Raw genomic sequence first — 8,106 nt, 5'->3', positions numbered from 1 at the left:
CCTCTTGAAATTAATGCAAACATTGCATTTGCCTTCCTAGTTGCCACTGAACTTGCATTTTAGCCTTAAAAGAATTCAGAACTAGGATTACCAAGTCCCTTTGTGCTTCAGATTTCCAATGCCTTTCCCTGTTTAGAAAACAGTCTACACCTCTAAACTTTCTACCAAAGTGCATAACCTCACACTTTGCCACATTGCATTCCATCTGCCACTTCTTTGCCCACTCTCCTAGCCTTTGTAGCCTTTGCACTTCCTCAACATACCTGTCCCTCCACCTATCTTTGTGACATCTGCAAGCTTGGCAACAATGCCCTCAGTTTTTTTGTCCAGACTGCTAATTTATAAAATAAATAATTGTGGCCCCAACACTGATCCCTGTGGAACTCCAACAGTCACTGGCTGCCACCCTAAATAAGACCCCAATATCCCCACTCTCTGCCTTCTGTGAGTGAATATCTTACGAACTTCGCTATTGAGTTTAGCAACTTTTAGACGGAGGATTGAAAAGAAAATGCAAAGTCTCTGAACAGGAAAAAAGTATGTATAAAATTGCTGTGAATAGATAGCTGCTTTGCAAGAAATTGAATAAGAACATATCCCTGTCATCTAAATATTATTAGGAATTACATTAGGACTTGCTTTGGCAGAATCCATGTCAGCTGAAAGGGAACTCTTGTTGCACAGTAGGCATGTCAGTGCCTCTAGCACCCAAAAATCTGAGTTTAAGATCCATCTGCTACAGGCAGAGGTGTGTCGTTACACATTCACATAATGTGAAAAGTGTTTCTCTAATGCCTGGCTTGGAGAGGCTGAGACCTCTTCAAATAGTTGGTCATATAGGAATGTATGTAGCAATTTCCAGAAAAGGAAATAATTGTAATGTGTCTCTTTGCGATTGCGTTTTGTGTTATTAAATGCTATCAAGCTATCCTAAACATTCAATTTGCAACAAACAATACCATTAATATCAATGCTTTGAAATGTGTATATAGAAGGTTACGGGGATTGGTTAGCTTAGTTGGCTGGGTGGCTGGCTTGGAATGCAGAGTGGATTCAATTGCTGCACCAGCTGAGATTACAATGAAGGCTATCCCCCCCGCTTACGTGTAGTGCGGTGACCCTCAAGTTAAACCACTACCATTCACCTCTCTTTAATGACAGAACAGTGCTATATCTGGTAAGAATATGGCCGCTTTACCTTTCAAAGGAGTCCTGTCCCTCAATCAGAGGATCAGTCTTCCTCAGCGTACAAGAGCAGGTCAAGGACTAGGAATTGCATGGCTAGTAACTCACCTCCAAAGCCTGACTACCGTCTATGAGATATAAGTCATGACAAAGATGGAATACTTCCAATTGCTTGCTGAATGCACCTCCAATGACAATCAAGAAGCTCAAGACCATTAAAGAGAAAGCTGTCCGCTTGATCATCAGCCGAGCCACAGTTTCAACAATCATTTGGTCGACCAACAGCAGCTGCAGCAATTTGTACTGTAGACAACATGCACTATAGCATCCCAGCAAGGCTCCTTTGACCTGCAAAACCTATGATCTTGCCACCCAGAAGGACAAGGGAAGCAGGTGGCTGGAGACACCTGCAACTGCCGATACCCCTCCAAGTCAAACATCATCCGGACTTGGAGGTATGCAGCTGTTCTATCACTGTCACTGATTCAAAATCCATCAACTCCCAACCGTGCAGCACTATGGATGTGCCTACCCCAGGTTCACTGTAGCAGTTCAGAAGTGGTGTTTTGCCATCATTAGCCTGGAGTTAGTGAGATCAAGTGTACACATGAACTAATTCCCCACAACTTCAGCTAGAGGCAGACAGACTCCAGGACACATAGCTAGGGCCCACAGAATCCATTAAACCCCCATGCTACAGACGAAAACTAGTCACGAGTGTTCGTCTCTTGCTATTATTCAACATGCTTTTTCTTGTAGCTAGACTGTACTTCTCCTGGATGTTACAATGGCCTGATTGAAACTCTGTAAATGCTCTGCTACCATGAAGAGAATAGCCATTGGGTTCACTCAGTGTTCAATACAGAAGGTTAGAAAAACAATTTAATATTCAAGTATACACATAAGAAACAATGTAATCTGGCAGTTATACAAAAGTATAAAGCACAATGCTAAATAAATCCTGAAAAGAAAAGTAGTTCTTATTTCTGCAAAAGAACCCAAAATTGAAAATTTACTCACAACATATCCAAGATTTTAAAAGAGAGCAAGCACATCCGTCAAGCATCAAAGAAAAATTGCCCTGATCCCTGAGAGTGTGAGAATCACTAGTTCAGAATGAATCTAAAGTGGAGTAATAAAATCTAACAAATCTCCTCAAATCAATTCCAAATTATTCAACATATATTGAGATATTTGTAATGGGTTTCAAAATTTATGCAATTAAAATATGGTATGGAACACGATTAATCAGTCAATAACATATTACCCTTCATCATTATCCCATATTAGGTGAGAAGAACCGTCTATTGTAATTAAGCTGCCCATTCAATTTCTGAGAAACGTTACTTTGAATTTATAATTGAAAGCTATGATTTAGGTAGCAGCTATGTTGGTCAATATGTTTACTCAAGGCGCTGTGTCTAGTAAGACTTTGGACCATGTAATTTTGCATATCGTGTAGTGTCATTGTAAGAATCCCTGAGATATTGTATTCTTTTAAGTATGTGTAATTCCTATCAGAAACATCACTCTTTGAAGGGATAACAAGGTGTAGAGCTGGATGAACGCAGCAGGCCAAGCAGCAATCGAGGAGCAGGAAGGCTGATGTTTCGGGCCTAGACCCTTCTTCAGAAAAATTTTGAAGGGAGTTTACTATGTTATACTTGAAGGCGAGCATTGTCATTTTCTTTTAAAGTAAAAGCAGCTTTGTATTACGTTTTGCTGAGAAGTAACTTTCAAGTTCCACATCAATTTTCTGCATCAATTCCACATATTCTGAACCTAGTTTATTCACACAAGAAGGAGACTCACCAACACCTTCTCAAGACAAAATTGGGATGGGCAATAAAAGATACTCATATCTCATAAAAATAAATATTTAAACAGAGGCTGGCACTCAGCAATCATCACCAACAGAAAAGATCAGGAATCTGTGAGGGTACTCAGCTCACAATATTTTAATTGGGTATCTTTGATGTAACTACACTCAGCAATCCTTCCAAAGTGGTGTCTAACATGGAGGAATACTGATTAATTAGTTAAGGGCGGCCAGAAGTTTCTGTATCTGTATTTGAATAAAAGCTACGAAACTATGTGGCATCTGGAGTCGATGTTGAATACACCCATGCAGTTCCCTTCAGACTATATACCACTGTGGAACTACAAATGATGTGCCTGACTTGCCAGGGGAATGGGGATATACACAGGGATGGTGATTGAGAAGATTTTTTTTGTGGTGAGGTATGAATTGATGTTCAAGACTATATTAGGCAATTATTTACCTCATCAGTGGGACAGTCCTCCAAAATTTGCCACAAGTCCCCTGATGCTATTGAGGAGGACTTTGGAGTGTCAACTGGGCAGGGAGTGCTATTGTCACATCTGGTATCTAGGTCAATACCAGGTGGTCTATTCAGCTTTATTCTTTTCCAACCTTTGTGTAGAGGTTTAATATACTCCAGCAGCTAGGCTATTTCAGTCAAAACACATTACTATAGATCTGAAGTCACATCTAAGCCAATCTGGGTAAATATGGCAGATATTCTGCCCTGAAATGTATCAGTGATAGGTTTTTACAACAATCTGATGGTCTTGTGCTCAGTGCTGCTGAGATTGATTTTTAAATTCCAGATTTATAAACCAATTAAATTTAAATTCCTTCCGCTGCCCTGGTGAGATTTGAGCATAAGTATAAGACTTAGAGGATACCATCAAAAAAGTTGGTGACCAACTTTCTACCAGCTTATCAGTGTGTGACAGAATGCTGTCCTTGCATTGGATTGCCTGGCAAAAATAACAAATTCTCTTTCCGAATATGAAAGACTTCCCAATTTTCCTCTGCATTTAGACAATTCCCTTTAAACTGAATAGGACTAATCCATTATTGATGAAGATTTTGAATGCTACTTAAAGTTTTATCAGGTTCTACTGTTGACATATTGCTGGAGATTTTGTTGAGCTCTTTTGAAACAAGTTGGGACACTTTCTGGACCACTTTGTCAACACTACCTTTTTATTTCCTGAAATTCTCTGAAGACATTTTGTGAAAAGAGTGAATGTTGTGCAAGGCATCTTATAGGCTAATGTATAGAAGTCACTGGGAGAGAAGGAGAAATTTTCCAGGATTTTCCCTAGGTGTTGATGACAAACGGGAGGAGGACATGAGTCAAGGCAGAGTAACACCAGTTGCTGCAGGAGAAAGGGTCAAGATGACACAGTGGATGCCTTCTCCCTCACGGTACAGGATGCCCCTCTCCCTCTGGACCTCCTCCTCAAGTGTTCCAGGACCGTGTTTGACAACTCATGTGCCATCTCACTTGGTCCTGAACCATTTTGGAACCTGCTGCTGACCATCAGACAGAACTTCATTAGAAGTGGTTGCTTGGAGCTGACTGATACAGGGCCATGAAAATTCATCCAGCCAGTGCTTGCCCACTTCAGAATCTCCAAATTCAAATTCAAATTATGGGAATAAGCAATTAAAAGCAATGGTGCTAAAATGAGACTTTCAATCCGGTGTCTTATCAGCAAAGCAGCTTTTGGGCTTATTTTCATCATTTTACCATCTCAGAAGAAGGGCAGAAAAGAAACTTGTCACTTCTTTTGTCCTAAAACTAATTTTAATGCGACCAAATAAAAACCAAGATACATAAATAAAATTTGGGAAAAAGCCTGGGATATTGATTAGTCCATTGGCAATATTAGAAGATATTTAAGGAGAAAGGTAGCACCTCATCAAATTGTTATTTTTAATTTATTTTAATCAAATCTAATAATAATTAATTTTTGATAACTGTTGGGCAGTAAGGAACTTGAGGGTTTCTGAAAAAAACACATTTTATTGACATTTTTCATCTTTCAGGAATTTTTAAAAGAATGAAATTGTAAAGGGGGAACAACAATTTTTAATGAATAAGTGTCCTGATTGGCAATCAATTAACACCAACACTCTCCCACACAAATGCAAGATTTTGTGAGATGAGATAATGGGAACTGCAGATGCTGGAGATTCCAAGATAATAAAATGTGAGGCTGGATGAACACAGCAGGCCAAGCAGCATCTCAGGAGCACAAAAGCTGACGTTTCGGGCCTAGACCCTTCATCAGAGAGGGGGATGGGGGGAGGGAACTGGAATAAATAGGGAGAGAGGGGGAGGCGGACCGAAGATGGAGAGTAAAGAAGATAGGTGGAGAGGGTGTAGGTGGGGAGGTAGGGAGGGGATAGGTCAGTCCAGGGAAGACGGACAGGTCAAGGAGGTGGGATGAGGTTAGTAGGTAGCGGGGGGTGCGGCTTGGGGTGGGAGGAAGGGATGGGTGAGAGGAAGAACCGGTTAGGGAGGCAGAGACAGGTTGGACTGGTTTTGGGATGCAGTGGGTGGGGGGGAAGAGCTGGGCTGGTTGTGTGGTGCAGTGGGGGGAGGGGATGAACTGGGCTGGTTTAGGGATGCAGTAGGGGAAGGGGAGATTTTGAAACTGGTGAAGTCCACATTGATACCAGATGGCTGCAGGGTTCCCAGGCGGAATATGAGTTGCTGTTCCTGCAACCTTCGGGTGGCATCATTGTGGCACTGCAGGAGGCCCATGATGGACATGTCATCAAGAGAATGGGAGGGGGAGTGGAAATGGTTTGCGACTGGGAGGTGCAGTTGTTTGTTGCGAACTGAGCGGAGGTGTTCTGCAAAGTGGTCCCCAAGCCTCCGCTTGGTTTCCCCAATGTAGAGGAAGCCGCACCGGGTACAGTGGATGCAGTATACCACATTGGCAGATGTGCAGGTGAACCTCTGCTTAATGTGGAATGTCATCTTGGGGCCTGGGATGGGGGTGAGGGAGGAGGTGTGGGGACAAGTGTAGCAAGTGCCATATGGTATCAATGTGGACTTCACCAGTTTCAAAATCTCCCCTTCCCCTACTGCATCCCTAAACCAGCCCAGTTCATCCCCTCCCCCCACTGCACCACACAACCAGCCCAGCTCTTCCCCCCCACCCACTGCATCCCAAAACCAGTCCAACCTGTCTCTGCCTCCCTAACCGGTTCTTCCTCTCACCCATCCCTTCCTCCCACCCCAAGCCTCACCCCCCGCTACCTACTAACCTCATCCCACCTCCTTGACCTGTCCGTCTTCCCTGGACTGACCTATCCCCTCCCTACCTCCCCACCTACACCCTCCCCACCTATCTTCTTTACTCTCCATCTTCGGTCCGCCTCCCCCTCTCTCCCTATTTATTCCAGTTCCCTCTCCCCATCCCCCTCTCTGATGAAGGGTCTAGGCCCGAAACGTCAGCTTTTGTGCTCCTGAGATGCTGCTTGGCCTGCTGTGTTCATCCAGCCTCACATTTTATTATTTTGTGAGATGATTTTGTTTTGGGCTGTCTTTTTAATTTATGATAAAATGTGTACAAAAGAGAGACATGCGATCTGGTCCAAATTCCATCCATCAACAATGCTGCGTGGCTTAGTTGCGCGCAGGGAGGGAAGTCAAGGATGTGACTTGTTGATGAGAAGATGCAAAATGTTTGCACCTGAAATGCGAGCAGCTGGGCTCGCTGTGGACAAGCTTTCACTCTCCAATCTTTTGACTAAAAGAGAGAAAGATTTGTCAGAAAGACAAAAAGCCATGGCTAATTTGGCCAGCAAAGAGGAATGTGCTATCTTTCTGCGAAGTGCCTGGCAGAATGCATGAAAGAAGGTGGTCATTGGTTGAGGTAATGCATCCCAAGGAGCTCTAAAGAGGATTTACCCAGTGAAACCAGAAGGAAAAATTTTCAGATTTCACTGGTGCCAGCTAGTTTGGAAATTCTCATAAAACTGAGGGAAATATCTTTCAACGGTCACTCTATATCATGATTTGGCAAAATGGGAGATTTGAACATTGGAATCCAGGAGTGATTTTCAAGATTTTAATCCTGTGTAGGGCATGTTGGAAATGTTACATAGCCTTATATTTTTATATAAAATTATATAGTATTGGTCACATTAATGGTAGTAGGGGTGACATTTCATGTTGTTTAGCATAGTAATTACATACCAAGTATGTTTACTCAATGTTGCTTTTTGCTGGTTTCTTTGAGTAAAAGTCTAAAAGTTTAAATCTTATTGTGCAATCCCTTTAAGATGATCACTTGGAACACAGAATATTTTTAGAAGTTATCAGACTGTATGGCATTGCAACATAAGGGATCATCAACTGTTTCTTGGCTGTATACCAATTTATTACTACCGGTAATTGCTAAAGCTGTGCACATTTATGATGGTTTGATGAGGTGGCTTTTCAGTGTTATCTGGTGTATGGTGAGTTGTTCCAGGAATGGCATATGGTAAAACTGGGGTATTACTGGATGAGACAGATGCCATGGGATGGGGTAGGTAGTTAATGAGACACATTTGGAAAGAGACAGCAAGAAATTTCACTGGACTCCAAGGCATGAATCCTCCAAAAATCTTGACATAACTCACACTTAGCCAAAACAGACATATAATTTAGCCACATTTTTCAACAATCTGATCAAATATGAGGGCTATTGGAATAGATTACCTTTATTGGGGAGCTCATTAATAGGCCTTGTAAACAGTTTGAGCATAACCAAATGATAACAAAATAGAGATGGATAAATTAAACTTTTAGGAGTTAGTTTGATGCTGGAAATGGAATGTTATTTGGGAAGATGGAGATAGTCAGGGAACAACAGCTTGAGATGGAATTATGCAAAGATGACAGAAGAGTTTGTTTGATTTATGACTGAAGGTACATGTAAAAGCTGAAAAAGCTAAAGATTGGTTGTTGACATTACAGGCCAGCTTTTCAACACAAAGAAAAATAATTTAACATTTTGTTGGGCATTTCATAACACTGTAAGTCTTTATATGACAAAAAGGCTTTGTCAATAATCACTCCATCCAGATCCGCTCCTAAAAATAAATAA

General features: G+C 41.7%; 1 protein-coding gene across 1 annotated transcript in view; it reads left to right on the top strand.

Moving 5' to 3' along the window:
- Positions 1–8,106, top strand: part of LOC125461091 (leucine-rich repeat-containing G-protein coupled receptor 5-like) — a 203,574-nt gene that overhangs the window by 12,732 nt on the left and 182,736 nt on the right. The gene's annotated exons all lie outside the window — the stretch shown is intronic.

The sequence above is a fragment of the Stegostoma tigrinum genome, chromosome 18 (genome assembly GCF_030684315.1).
Source record: "Stegostoma tigrinum isolate sSteTig4 chromosome 18, sSteTig4.hap1, whole genome shotgun sequence".
Classification (NCBI taxonomy): domain Eukaryota; kingdom Metazoa; phylum Chordata; class Chondrichthyes; order Orectolobiformes; family Stegostomatidae; genus Stegostoma; species Stegostoma tigrinum.
The sequence above is the reverse complement of the archived record's forward strand: the minus strand, read 5'-3'. Positions and strand labels throughout refer to the sequence as shown.